Source organism: Oryctolagus cuniculus, chromosome X (genome assembly GCF_051225735.1).
Source record: "Oryctolagus cuniculus isolate XC-2025 breed Fujian yellow rabbit chromosome X, ASM5122573v1, whole genome shotgun sequence".
In the NCBI taxonomy this organism is placed as follows: domain Eukaryota; kingdom Metazoa; phylum Chordata; class Mammalia; order Lagomorpha; family Leporidae; genus Oryctolagus; species Oryctolagus cuniculus.
Genome location: NC_142888.1, coordinates 34,424,281 through 34,437,463, shown reverse-complemented (window position 1 = coordinate 34,437,463; position 13,183 = coordinate 34,424,281).

Sequence of the window (13,183 nt, the reverse complement as noted above, 5' to 3'; positions counted from 1 at the left end):
TCCAGATGCTAGCTTCCTGCAAATGCACACCATGAGACACAGTACATGATGCTCAAGTAGTTGGGGCCCTGCCACCCATGTGGGAGACCTGGATTGAATTCTTGGCTTCTGGCTTCAGCCTGGCCCAACCTCTGTCCCAGCTGTTGATAGCATTTGGTGAATGAATCAGCAGATGGAAGATTCTCTCTCTCTCTCTCTCTCTCTCTCTCTCTTCCCTCTATCTCTCTCTCTCCCTCCTCCCCTTCCTCTTCCCTTCCCTCCCCTTTCCCTCCCCCCCCACCTCTCTACTTTTAGAAAGAAAGATAACCCAGCCTGGCTTCTGAATTTCCATGTGTGGCAGCCCATGCAGAGGTTCCCAGGCCAAGAGGAAGCAACATCTATCTAGCTGGCCAGCACTACTACTCTAAGTAGTTGTAAAAATTAGTTGACATTGTGCAGATTTTTTTAAAAAAGATTTCATTTGCTTATTTGAGAGGTAGAGTTACAGAGAGAGGGAGAGACGGAGAGAAAGGTCTTCCATCCGTTGATTCATTCCCCAAATGGTCACAACGGCCAGAACTGAGTTGATCCGAAGTGAGGAGCCAGGAGCTTCTTCTGGATCTCCCATGTGGCAGCAGGGGCCCAAAGACTTGGATCATCTTCCACTGCTTTCCCAGGCCATAGCAGAGAGCTGGATCAGAAGTGGAGCATCTGGGGCACAAACCAGCACCCATATGGGATGCCAGTGCCACAGGTGAAGGCTTAGCCCACTACACCACAGTGTCAGCCCAGCATCTGTATATTTAGATAGCCCAGTACTCTGCTAGGTGGATAGCACTGAGTTACCAGACCCAACACTGGCAGGATGTCTGGCCCCAGCCCCATCTGTTCTCTTGCTTTTTATGACTTGTGCAAATGCACTGGTGGTTCTGCTAAAGGAGGGGGGACCATTCAATGGTACTTGTTAAAATACAATGAGACATATTTCCTTCAGATCTATGGTGATATCTATAGAAAGTACTGCAGTGGGGTCTTGCAGTGGGGAAAAGAGACTAGGCTCAACTGCAAATGCAGCATGGGCAAGTGGGAACTTATAGCCAAGGATCAGTATGAGGGTCAGTAGTTGGAAATTTATCCAGAAAAATTATCAATGGTAAAGGAGATTTTGGCTAAATGAACCTAACAGGATGCTTGCTGAAGCCAGGCCAGGGTGATCTGACCTCATTGAGGGGATGGTAGAAGATGAAGAACCCCATCAGATATTAGGGGAGATGAGATATCGCGAGGATGGGAGATTCTTACTAAAGTGACTTAGCAGGACTCTTTGCTAACTGTGGATTTTACAAGGACGTGTACAGCTGGGCCCAGCACAAGATTCAGAAGGCTTACTAACATTTGATCGAGCAAAGTATCTTTTTTCGTCTCTTTCTGTAACACTCTATGAGTCCCAGAGCTGATCACGATGAATGAGAATCAGGCATTTGTTGTGTTCCTTCCAATACTGAACTCCTCGCAAAGGAAATTGGACCTTGTTCACTTGTGCATCGCTTAGCACTTTGTGGATGACACGTGGTAAATGTTGAATGAATGGTGGACTTTTCTTAGGGCCAATCACTCCCTCATAGCCTCCTTCTTGAAACTGCATTTAAAGCCTTACTCTATTGGCTAAACTCGGGGGCTGATTCTGTCCAACTGACACTATTTGCTTTCTGAGCAGCCCCAGCATCCTACTGTGTAAAATTGGTACGGTATTCATTTCTTTGGGATGTATTTATTGACTGCCCACTGTACGCCCTGATCTGTGTCTCGAGTACAAAGAAACAAAAGCATAACCAAATACTGAACTTCTGGCAGGGGACACTGGTCTGTGGGAATCATTTCCTAAGCTTTCTGCATTGATGGTTCCTGGAAATTACTATTTGGCTTCATCTTATCTAAAGCAGAGCTGAAATTTGAGAGTCTGGTCAATGCTTGGTAATATTCAGATTCCAAAGCCCTCTAACTGGTCTTCTGACCTCCATAATTTTCTTTGCAGTAACAATAGTGGATTTCCCACAAGCAAGTAGCCTGTTATACTGCAGAGGTTGACAAAGAAGTATAAGCAAAAGGAGGGTGACAGTAGAACTATTGAGCTTATTCCTAGGATACCAGACCAGCTTAGAACTTAGAGAAGACATTTAAAAGCCACTGCTTTCAATCAGGAGGGTATAAATAGCTGCAAAGTTTAGAAACAGTTATTTCTACAACATAGTCTAGCTCTCATAACCTTAAGCATAGTGCCAAAGGCTTGGAGGATCCTATGAAACCAAAGTTTATTTGTCAAAGAACAGAATTTTTCTCTAGCTAATTTCAGCAAAAATAACTAGCGCAGGTGAAGGAAAAGCATTGAGGCTGGGCCCGGGCGCTGTGGCATAGCAGGTAAAGCTGCCGCCGGCAGTGCTGGCATCCCATCTGGGCGCCGGTTTGAGTCCCAGCTGCTCCACTTCCAATCCCACTCTCTGCTATGGCCTGGGAAAACAGTAGAAGATGGCCCAAGTCCTTGTGCCTCTGCATTCACGTGGGAGACCCAGAAGAGGCTCCTGGCTCCTGGCTTCCAATCGGCCCAGCTCTGTCTGTTGCAGCCATTTGGGGAGTGAACCAGTGGATGGGACACCTCTTTCTGTGCCTCTCCTTCTCTCTGTAATTCTACCTCTCAAATAAATATATAAAATATTTCAAAATAAATAAGAAACAAAGATAAAAAAAAAGAATTGAAGCAAAATCTTCCAGAACCGGGCCACCTAGACTCCACTATGATCAAGATGCTACCTGTCAAACTAGGGGCCCCATCACAGCAGCTGCCATCTCTGTCATGCTGTGAACAAATATATGTCCAACCTTGAGTCCTCATTCTCTCCTGCTTAATTCACATGCAAATTCAAGCCGTGAAGTAGTTTCAATTAGTAAAAACAAGTCACATCAGAACCCTAGCCACAAGGAAATGTAAAAAAGAGATTTATTTGTTTGTTTGAAAGTCACAGTTACAGAGAGAGGAGGAGGAAGGACAGTGAGGTCTTCCCTCCGCTAATTCACTCCCACTTGGCCACAATGGCCAGGGCTGAGCCAAGCCGAAGCCAGGAGCCAGGAGCAACCTCCAGGTCTTCCATGTGGATGTAGGGGCCCAAGCACTTGGGCCGTCTTCTGTAGCTTTCCCAGGTGCATTAGCAGGGTACCAGACCAAAAGTGGAGCAATCAGGACTCAAACCAGTACCCATATGGGATGCCAGCATTGCAGGCAGTGGCTTTACTTCCTGTGCCACAACACTGGCCCCTGAATTCTTTATTTTAAAGGTTATTATTTCCTCATATAACACATAAATATATTCACATGAAATCTAATCATTCCTGCCAAGTTGCCCTTTACAGTGGCTCCAATTTATATACCCATTAGCAATGTATGAGAGTATACCCAAGGGGCTGGCGCTGCGGCGCAGTAGGTTAACACCCTGGCCTGAGGCGCCGGCATCCCATATGGGAGCTGGTTCATGTCCCGGCTGCTCCTCTTCCAATGCAGCTCCCTGCTATGGCCTGGGAAAGCAGTGGAAGATGACCAAGTGCTTGGGCCCCTGCACCGGTGTGGGAGACCTGGAAGAAGCTCCTGGCTCCTGGCTTCGGATCGGCACAGCTCCCGCCGTTGCAGCCAGTTGGGGAGTGAACCAATGGATAGAAGACCTCTCTCTCTCTCTCTCTCTCTCTCTCTCTCTCTCCCCTCTCCTCTCTTTGTAACTCTGACTTTCAAATAAATAAATAAATCTTTAAAAAAAGAGAGAGAGAGAGTAAAGAGAGTATACCCTTCCCTTTGCCCTCATCAATACTCGATATTAGCAATCATGTTAAAACTGAATGGGGACGCTCATTGTTTTGATTTAGTTTCACCAATTAGTATTGAGATTGAGCATCTTTTCATATTCTTTTTGGCCATTTTGTAATTTTCTGTTTGGTGAATTTCCTGTTCATAGCTTCGTTTATTCTTCCATTAGGATGTTGGTCTTTTCCTTATTGTAGGAGATATTTTAGCATAATAAAATCTTTAATATGGATGGTGAAATGTTTTCAAGTTTTTTACAAATTCTATGTCAGAACAAGTGCTGAAACTGAATATATCCAGAATTCCATTCCAAGTCAGCTATAGTATGTACATGCACATACAGGTTTCATATACACTCACATTCTGGTTTTCTGGAAAACTTCCCACAACTAGGTCCAAAGAGCATGGTTTAAACTGAATTCGTGTAATAGAAATAGAAAACTTTTGAAAAAGAAATGTGTTACCCCAATTGGTAATACTTCTGCTATCTTCCAAAAGCATGCTTTATATTTCATGATAATTTGCACCAATTTCAAAAGCTTAATCATTCATTCTCCACACTGCTCTACCTCAGTGGAACTTTCCACTGCCCTCAAACCTTTCCCATCCATATCCCACAGAAGAAAAGAAAAACACAGGTCACGAAACTGGAACAGAAATTAAGTCACCACTTGGGATGCTGAGTTTGGGTCCTGGCTGTGCTCTCCATTCCATAGCTTCCTGAGAATGAGCACCATGGAGGCAGCAGGTGAGGGCTCACACAATTAGATCCCTGCCACACACGTGGGAGACGTGGATTGTGTTCCAGATTCCTGGCTTCAGCCTATCCTAGCCCTGGCTGTTCCAGGCATTTGGAGAGTTCACAGATGAAAGATCTCTCTCTCTCTCTCTCTCTCTCTCTCTCTCTCTCTCTCTCCCCATCCCTCCCTCAAATGAATACAATAAATAAAAATTTTTAAAAAAATACTGTTGTTTTCACCTCATATTTCTTAAAGGCCAAAAGAATGATTTTACCAAACTGATAATTATCAGGAATTTTTAAAAGTATTTTTAAATTTTATTTGAAAGGCAGAGAGAGAGAGAGGGAGAGAGAGAGAGTGAGAGAGATCTTCCATTGCTACTTTACCCCCCAAATGCCCACAACAGCAGAGCTAGGCCAGGCAAAGCCAGGAGCCAAGAACTCCATCTAGGTCTTCCATGTGGGTGCATGGACTCAAGTGCTTGAGTCATCATTTGCTGCCTCCTAGGGTACACATTAGCAGAGAGCCAGATCAGAAAGGGTAGCAGAGCCCAAACCCAGGCAATCTGGTCTGAAATGGAGGCATTCGCAAGTGGCAGCTTAACTCACTGTGCCTCAACACCCGCCTCTTAATAGGAAATCTAAAGAAAACATGAATTTCCAAGTCTCTATCAAACTTTTTAAAAAATATTTATTTATTTATTTGAAAGTCAGAGTTACACACAGAGAGAAAGAGAGGCAGAGAGAGAGAAAAAGAGGTCTTCCATCCGCTGGTTAACTCCCCAATTGGCCACAATTGCCGGAGCTGTGCTGATCCGAAGCCAGGAGCCAGGAGCCTCCTCAGGATCTCCCACGCGGGTGCAGGGGCCCACACCTGGGCCATCTTCTACTGCTTTCCCAGGCCACAGCAGAGAGCTGGATCAGAAGTGGAGCAACCAGGACTTGAATCAGCACCGGTATGGGATGCCAGCACTGCAGGCAGTGGCTTTACCTGCTACGCCATGGCACCAGCTCCTCTACCAAACTTAGTTTAAATCCATAATACTGAGGTTCATTTTACTCTTCTAAAGCTATATAATATCAAATTCTGATCTGGATATTCATTACCAAAGGATTCATCGTCCAAGCGTTTGAAGCACTGTTTCAGCAAGAGAGCAAATGGGAAAAGTGACTACATTAGAAACAATGCTGAAGCAGTCAGTGATAAACTTTGAAATCGTATATCAGGACTCACATCCTCAAATAATACCTACCTGCAGCTCTATGCGAGGTCTAAATGAATGAAGCCAGTTGAGTGGAGCTGAGCTGCTGGACTGCAGGGCTCAGGACCTGTTCAACAAGGTAGGAGCTCTTCATCTCTACACAGTTCATGCTAGGGGCTGTTGGTATGAGCCACTGATGCCATGACTTCCAAAGGAAGCCAGGAATTGGAACTTGAGTGGGAAACCCTCTGATATTTTAAAGGTTGTCAGCTAATTCCCCCCTCCCCAAAAAAGGTTTTAAAATACTTTCTGAGCCTAACAAAATGTCTATAGGCTTTTCAAGCACAGAAACAGCCAACTTCTTTTTTTTTTAAAAAAAGATTTATTTTATTTATTTGAAAGACAGAGTTACAGAGAGAGGTAGAGCCAGAAAGAGAGAAAGAGGTCCTCTATCCACTGGGTCACTCCCCAAATGACAGCAATGGCCAGAGCTGCGCTGATTTGAAGCCAGGAGCCAGGAGCTTCTTCTGGGTCTCTCACATGGGTACAAGGGCCCAAGGACTTGAACCATCTTCCACTGCTTTCCCAGGCCGTAGCAGAGAGCTGGATCATAAGTGGAGGAGCTGGGACTCGAACCGGCACACTTATGGGTTGCTGGCACTGCAGGCTGAGGCTTTAACCCTCTGTGCCACAGCGCAGGCCCCGAGCTTCTGAGCTTTGTTGTAGAGTGCAGTGGTTAAGTGTGTGGATTCAGTATAAGAATGGAGGCCGGGCCGGCACCATGGCTCACTAGGCTAATCCTCCACCTTGCGGCGCCGGCACACCGGGTTCTAGTCCCGGTCGGGGTGCTGGATTCTGTCCCGGTTGCCCCTCTTCCAGGCCAGCTCTCTGCTGTGGCCAGGGAGTGCAGTGGAGGATGGCCCAAGTGTTTGGGCCCTGCACCCCATGGGAGACCAGGAGAAGCACCTGGATCCTGCCATCAGATCAGCGCGGTGCGCCGGCCGCAGCGCGCCAGCTGTGGCAGCCATTGGAGGGTGAACCAACGGCAAAGGAAGACCTTTCTCTCTGTCTCTCTCTCACTATCCACTCTACCTGTCAAAGAAAGAAAGAAAGAAAGAAAGAAAGAAAGAAAGAAAGAAAGAAAGAAAGAAAGAAAGAAAGAAAGAAAGAAAGAAAGAACGAACAAGAATGGAGGCTGGCTCCCTGCTAATACATCTGGGAGGGCAGCTGCAGAGGATGGCCCAGAAGTTTGCACCCTTGCCACCCACGTGGGAGACTTTCAAGAAGCTCCTGGCTCCTGGCTTCAGACCGACCCAGCCCTGGTTCTTTTGGCCATTTGGGGGAGTGAACTAGTAGATGAAAGAGCTCCTTTTCTCTTTCTGTTTCCTCCTTTCCGTCTATAACTTTGCCTTTTAAATTGAAGAAAAAAAGAATCTTTTTTAAAGGATTAAGAATGACCTGAGTTTGAGTTCTATTCATTTTCTATTTCCTCATCACAAATTTGGCAGGGGAAAACAATATTCATTTTTATCTCACTTTTTTGTAGTTAAGACTCTAAGTACATGTTAGCTGTATATCTCAGTCAGTTCAGGCTGCTATAACAAATTACCATAGACCAAGAGGTTCCTCCTAAATTGATAACCAGTTTTCCTAATACCATTTATTGATACATTTCACAATTTCTCTTTTGTCAAAAAATCGTAGTCCCATATAGGTTTGGTTCAGTTTGGACTCTCTGTTCCAATCCATCAATCTATTTGTCAAGTTTTGTTCTGTTACCATATTATTTAAGTTATTATACCTCTATGCTTGGTTTTGATATCTGGTTGGCGAACCCCCCCCACTGTTCTTTTTCAAAATTGTATCAGATATTCTAGCACATTTCCTCTTCCAAACGATTTTTAGAATCAATTTGTTGGGTTATATCAAGATATCATGATGTTTTGTATTGGGATTACATGTATATAGATTTTTGTGGGCTAGTTGACATCTTTACTGCATTGAGTTTTTCCATGCTGTACTATAACATATCCATCACTTCATTCAAATATTCTTTTATGTCCTTCAGTAAAGTTTTACATTTCTCAACCACATTTTACACATGTATTGTTAGGGGTTTTTCCCTTGGCAATTTATAGTTCTGAAAGTTACCATGAGTGGGAATTTTTATCTATTACATTTCCTAGTAAATTATTATTAGTGTATAGAAACATTATTGCTTTTTTATGTTGCTTTTGTGGTTTTTCACTCCACTGAATTATTTTTTATTGGCTCTAAATGTATCTAAACTAATTGCCTTGGATTTTTTTCTGTAAACAATCATACTTTAAATACATAATGATAGTCTTATATTTCATTTTTCATTATTTATATCTCTTTTGTCTAAAGTCAATCCATTATTTCAATTAATATTTATTGGGTAGCTGCTTTGTGCCAGGCATTGTTCTACACTCTGAGGATATAGTAATGGACAAAACAGAGAAGATTTCTGCCCTCTGAAGCTTATCTTCCATTCAGGAGACATTGGCAATCTAACAAAGGTATGGAAAGGTCACTCACCATTGGCAAAATACCCCCAAACTTAGTCTTTTAAAATATTAACAAACGTTTATTATCCCATAGCTTATGCTGTTCAGGAGTCTAGAGACAGCTTAACTAGATGATTCTGGCTCAGGGTCTCATAAGATTGTAGCTTACATGTCAGCTGAGAATGCCATTACTGAAGGGTTGACTGGGGCTGAAGGATAAATTACCAAGGTAGCTCCCTCACATGACTGGCAAACTGGTGCTTGATTTTGGCAGGAAACCTCGGCTTCTCAGAATGTGGACTTCTCCATAGGGCTACTTCAACATCTTGTTGGATGGCTAGGTCCAGATTCTGGTCTCCAATGTAAGAAAGAATTCAAAAAAGAGACATAAGAAAAGGTTAGCTGAGGAACATGATTTATTGCTAGCTAAGTGAAAGTACATACTCAAGAGGGAGTGCAAGCACATTTGAGAGTGAACTGCACCCAACAAGGTTTGGGGCCATAGCTTTATATGTTCTGGAGGCACAAGGGGTGGTGTCTGAGGCAGGGCTGAATTGAATATAAATAGGGACAGAGGTTGGGGCAGGGATTGAGTATATTCCCATTTCCTTGTTCTTTTTGGAGTTCTTGGAAGTGTCATGGTGACAGATGCATGATGGGAGTAGGAGTGTCAGCAATAGTAATTTTATTATAATGATATTACAATTAGGTATCGATCATCACAAGGTTGCAGTCAGCAGCCAATGTGTAGTTATTTTTTGGCTGGCACCAGTTCTAGGTAGTAGTTTGGCAGAAGCTGGTTTTCCATGGCACAAAAGCAGAAGATGTTGGTGCAGAACAAGATGAGCTGCAGGGAGGTACTAGTGACCTCAGCTCCTCCTCACTAGCTGCCTCCTTGCTGATATCTATCGCATGGTAACAGGTTTGCCCCAGGGTGATCCAAGAGGGAGAAACAGACAAAATTGTAAAGTCTTTCATGACCTAGTCTTAAAAGTCACAACCCATCATTTCCACTATGTACTACTGGATGCACAAGTCAACTCTATTCAGTGTTGGAGGGGCTACACAAAGGCATGAACTCCAGAGGCGGGATTATCGGGCGCCATCTTGGAAGCTGGTTGCAATAGACTGTACATGAACATTGAGGACACTATAAGCCGTGAAAGGAGAAAGTGTCACCACTGACATGCAGAGAAGTAGAAACTAAGAACCAGGCTCACGAGAAGGACAAAGGGATTATAAAGGGAGGAAACTCTAAGATGGTGATTTCCAAACTCAATAGTATGATTTTATAACAAATATTTTCTAACCAATTTTTTTCTTGAAATGAAATTCAGGGATAAATCTTCACAATCTACATATTCAAGAAATTTGGAAGGATGAATGTCATGCCCTGAATGTAGATATAATCAAGGTTTCTAATAAGATAAAATATATTTCAACATCCAAATGTTCAGAATGAAGTCAATTGCATCCACCTAAAAATGTCAAATAATATAGATGTGTTGTATTAGCTACTCAAATACCACAGATGGTATTGCCATTGTGGTGTGACCTCCAAATGGTGAAATACTCTTGCAAAATTCTGAACAAATAAAGCAAACTTTCCCTTGATTTACATGATAATTTATTCTGGGGAAATTCAGCTTTCACTTTAACTGCCTAAAACTACTTGATGTTCTTATCTAGTGAAGGTAGGTTATAAACTCTGATAATTTTTAAGTCTTTTCACTGACATGAATGCCCAGCAAAACATTCAGAAGTCACACAAAAGTGGTTACATGCATTGCACAACTTTAGCAACTCTGTCTGCCGGTGGTATTCCCCAATCATTGTGACATCCCAAAATACCACTATATCTTTGAAAACATGCCCTCTAGGGAGCAATGTGGCTCTCACTGTCACTACCACCTCTGCTGAAAACCACCTTGCCTAAGAGAGGACACAGAAGAGTGAGCAGTAAAAAGAAAGGGGAAGTTGAAGGGCATTGCAGAGGGGAAGTACTTGAGAATAGGACATGGGGCATTCTGGGTTTTTGGGCTTCACTCAATGCCTTGGCATCTCCATATGCATTTATTGATGGAACAGAGATCTCCAAACCCAACAGAATCCCAAAGCTGTTTCTTATACTGGGGATAGGGAGGGAAGATGGGGAGAGTGTAGAAGAAACCATGGCTTTTGGGAAGCCAGTGTGGCTAGAGAGAAGTGGATGATGGGAAAGAGAAACAATGGAGAGAGCATGATGGAGCCAGTGGGGATTGATGAGTGGAGCTGTTACAGAACACCGTGGACTGAGCATCAGATCAGTTAAGGTCTTGGAAGCACAAGCTTGTACTCTTGGTTTCCTAATAAATGAAATAGAAAGCCATTGGCAGGCTCTGAGCAGAGGAGTGATGGGATCTAACTTAGGTAACATATGTTTTTAAAGAAACCTCCTGGATGTGGGGGCTGGTGCTATGGTATAGCTGGTTAAGCCAACTGCCTGAAGTGCCAGCACCCCATATAGGTGCTGGTTCAAGTCCTAGCTGCTCCACTTCCTATTCAGCTGCCTGGTATGGCCTAGAAAAGCAGTGGAAGATGACCCAGGTGCTTGAGTCCCTGCATTCACATGGGAAACTCAGATGAAGCTCCTGGCTCCTGGCTTCAGCCTGGTCTACCCTGGCTATTGTGACCATTTGGAGAATAAACCAGCAAATGGAAGACCTCTCTCTCTCTCTCTCTCTCTCTCTCTCTCTCTCTCTCTTCCCCACCCCTGCCTTTCAAATAAATAAAATAAATCTTTGAAAAAAAAACTAAAGGAAGTTAAGACAGAACAAGGAAACCAGTTACGGGTGACTCGTGGTGGCTTGTACAGGGGCAACAACCGTGGATTTAGTGAAAATTGGTTGAATTCTGGATAAACATTTTGAAGACAGAACAATCAGGACTTGCTGACAGCCTAGATACAGAATGTGAGGTAGAGCACAAGGAGGCACAAAAACATAGCCTGTGATGTGAGTTCAATGAATTTCCAGGTCTCTTTCCCTTCAGGTCTTCTAAGAGCACTTTGCACATGAGCACTTTGTTAGTGGTACAATTCAGGTAGAAAATCTGAACACTGCACTAAGTAGGAATCTTAAGCCTAAAGGAATTATTCCACAGGATGATAATGCAACTGGGCTAGATAGACCCTAGGAGTCAAACGCATAAAAAGGAGAAAGTGCCTGTGTAACCGGTCTCATCAACTAGCATGTTTTTTTTTTATTTTATTTAAGTTATACAACTTTCATATATTTCATATATGCAGATTTAGGAACATGGTGGTGCTTCCCCCTCCCCGTCCCACCCATGCTCCAACCCTTCCTCCCCCTCCCTCTCAGACTCAGACTCCCACTCTTAATTTTTACAATGATCTGTTTTCAGTGTACTTAATTATTGCATAGTTAACCGTATTCTAAGTTAGAGTTCAACAAATAGTATGAAGTGGGGGGGGGACACTGTTCAGCTCACTTGTCTTAAATATCATCATTTGAACATCATTCATTTACCAATGAACAAAATCACCTCTAATTTTCATTATGCCATTCCACAGCCTCTGGTGTCAATTGGAGATAATATAAATATTTGTGATGGCCCTGTGCAGGATAGGCTTCTTCAAATAGCTAACACGTGGTCTGTACAGTATTAAGATATTCCAGATGTTAGCTAAAACTCCTAAGATGTTAGGATGCTGATTAACACTAACCAGATATATATATTTATGTCTGGTTAGTGTTACATAATGTATACATAAAACAAAATGTGTATATATATATATACATACATATATATATACATACCCCATCCCAATTTTTTGTTGAAGTATTTAAAAGCAGATTTATATCAAATTTAACCCTGATTGGTTGAAGTCTGGGGACCAGAAGAATTCATATTTTATGGATTTAGGTAGTGTCACAAATATGATCCCAGGAAATTAGAGTCTTGTTGGGAGGTTATGGGCTCACTAACTGGATTGCTAGACTCTCTCTCTCTCTCTCTCTAGCTCTCTCTCACTCACTAATTTATTGCAGCACAGAAAGTTTAAGTTACTTGCCCCGAATTACCACAACTATTAACTATTGACACTAGAGTGTGGACACAGGAAATCTGACTCTGTGGCCCAGCTCCTACAGTGTGTATTGTGACCATGTGTCAGATAGTTCCAGCCTACTTCTGTTTGCAAGAATGGAAGCAGGTAATTCAAAAAGGGTCTTGAAACTATCCATTTACCCTTTCTTGCCACACCCATTCTCTTCACCACAGCTGCAGGGTCTCAGACACATTCCCACTCTAGGAAATGGACTAGAAACCACTAATTGATTCAATATCATGTGACAGGAGAGGATAGAGGAAGGAAAGTAAGGGCTAGATGAGAAGGTTTGCAAGTTGAAGAAAGGCAGGATTACAAGAAGCCCACATCCTCGTTGAGGTCCCAGTCTGTTTCTGGCAGGCATTTTCCTATCTTCTTGCTAATGGAACCCCAATATTGATCGAGTGTCCAACAGAGATCTCCTGGCCTCAGGAAAGGTGTAGCAGCACTAGGAGATGAGCCATGAAGAGTTTACAACCATCACAGTAATGCTCTTCCCCTTCATCCAGTGATTGGCCCCAGTTCTGGCCAGTGAGGTTTGAAGGGAGGTCAGCTAGGAGACTTTTGGGAAATATTTGTATCCACCTGCTGACCCAGATGCCTCTCAGAAGATTTGTAGTATATCTCTTTAGGGACACAAAACTGAAAGCAAAGAACATTACATCCTCAGGACTGTGCAGGACAGAGTCTAAACGCGACTAAAGCCCAAGGTAAAGCCTAGAAGAATAGGAGTAGTCAAATGAGCAGACTGTGGAGGGGGAGAAGGGTTTCAGCAAAACA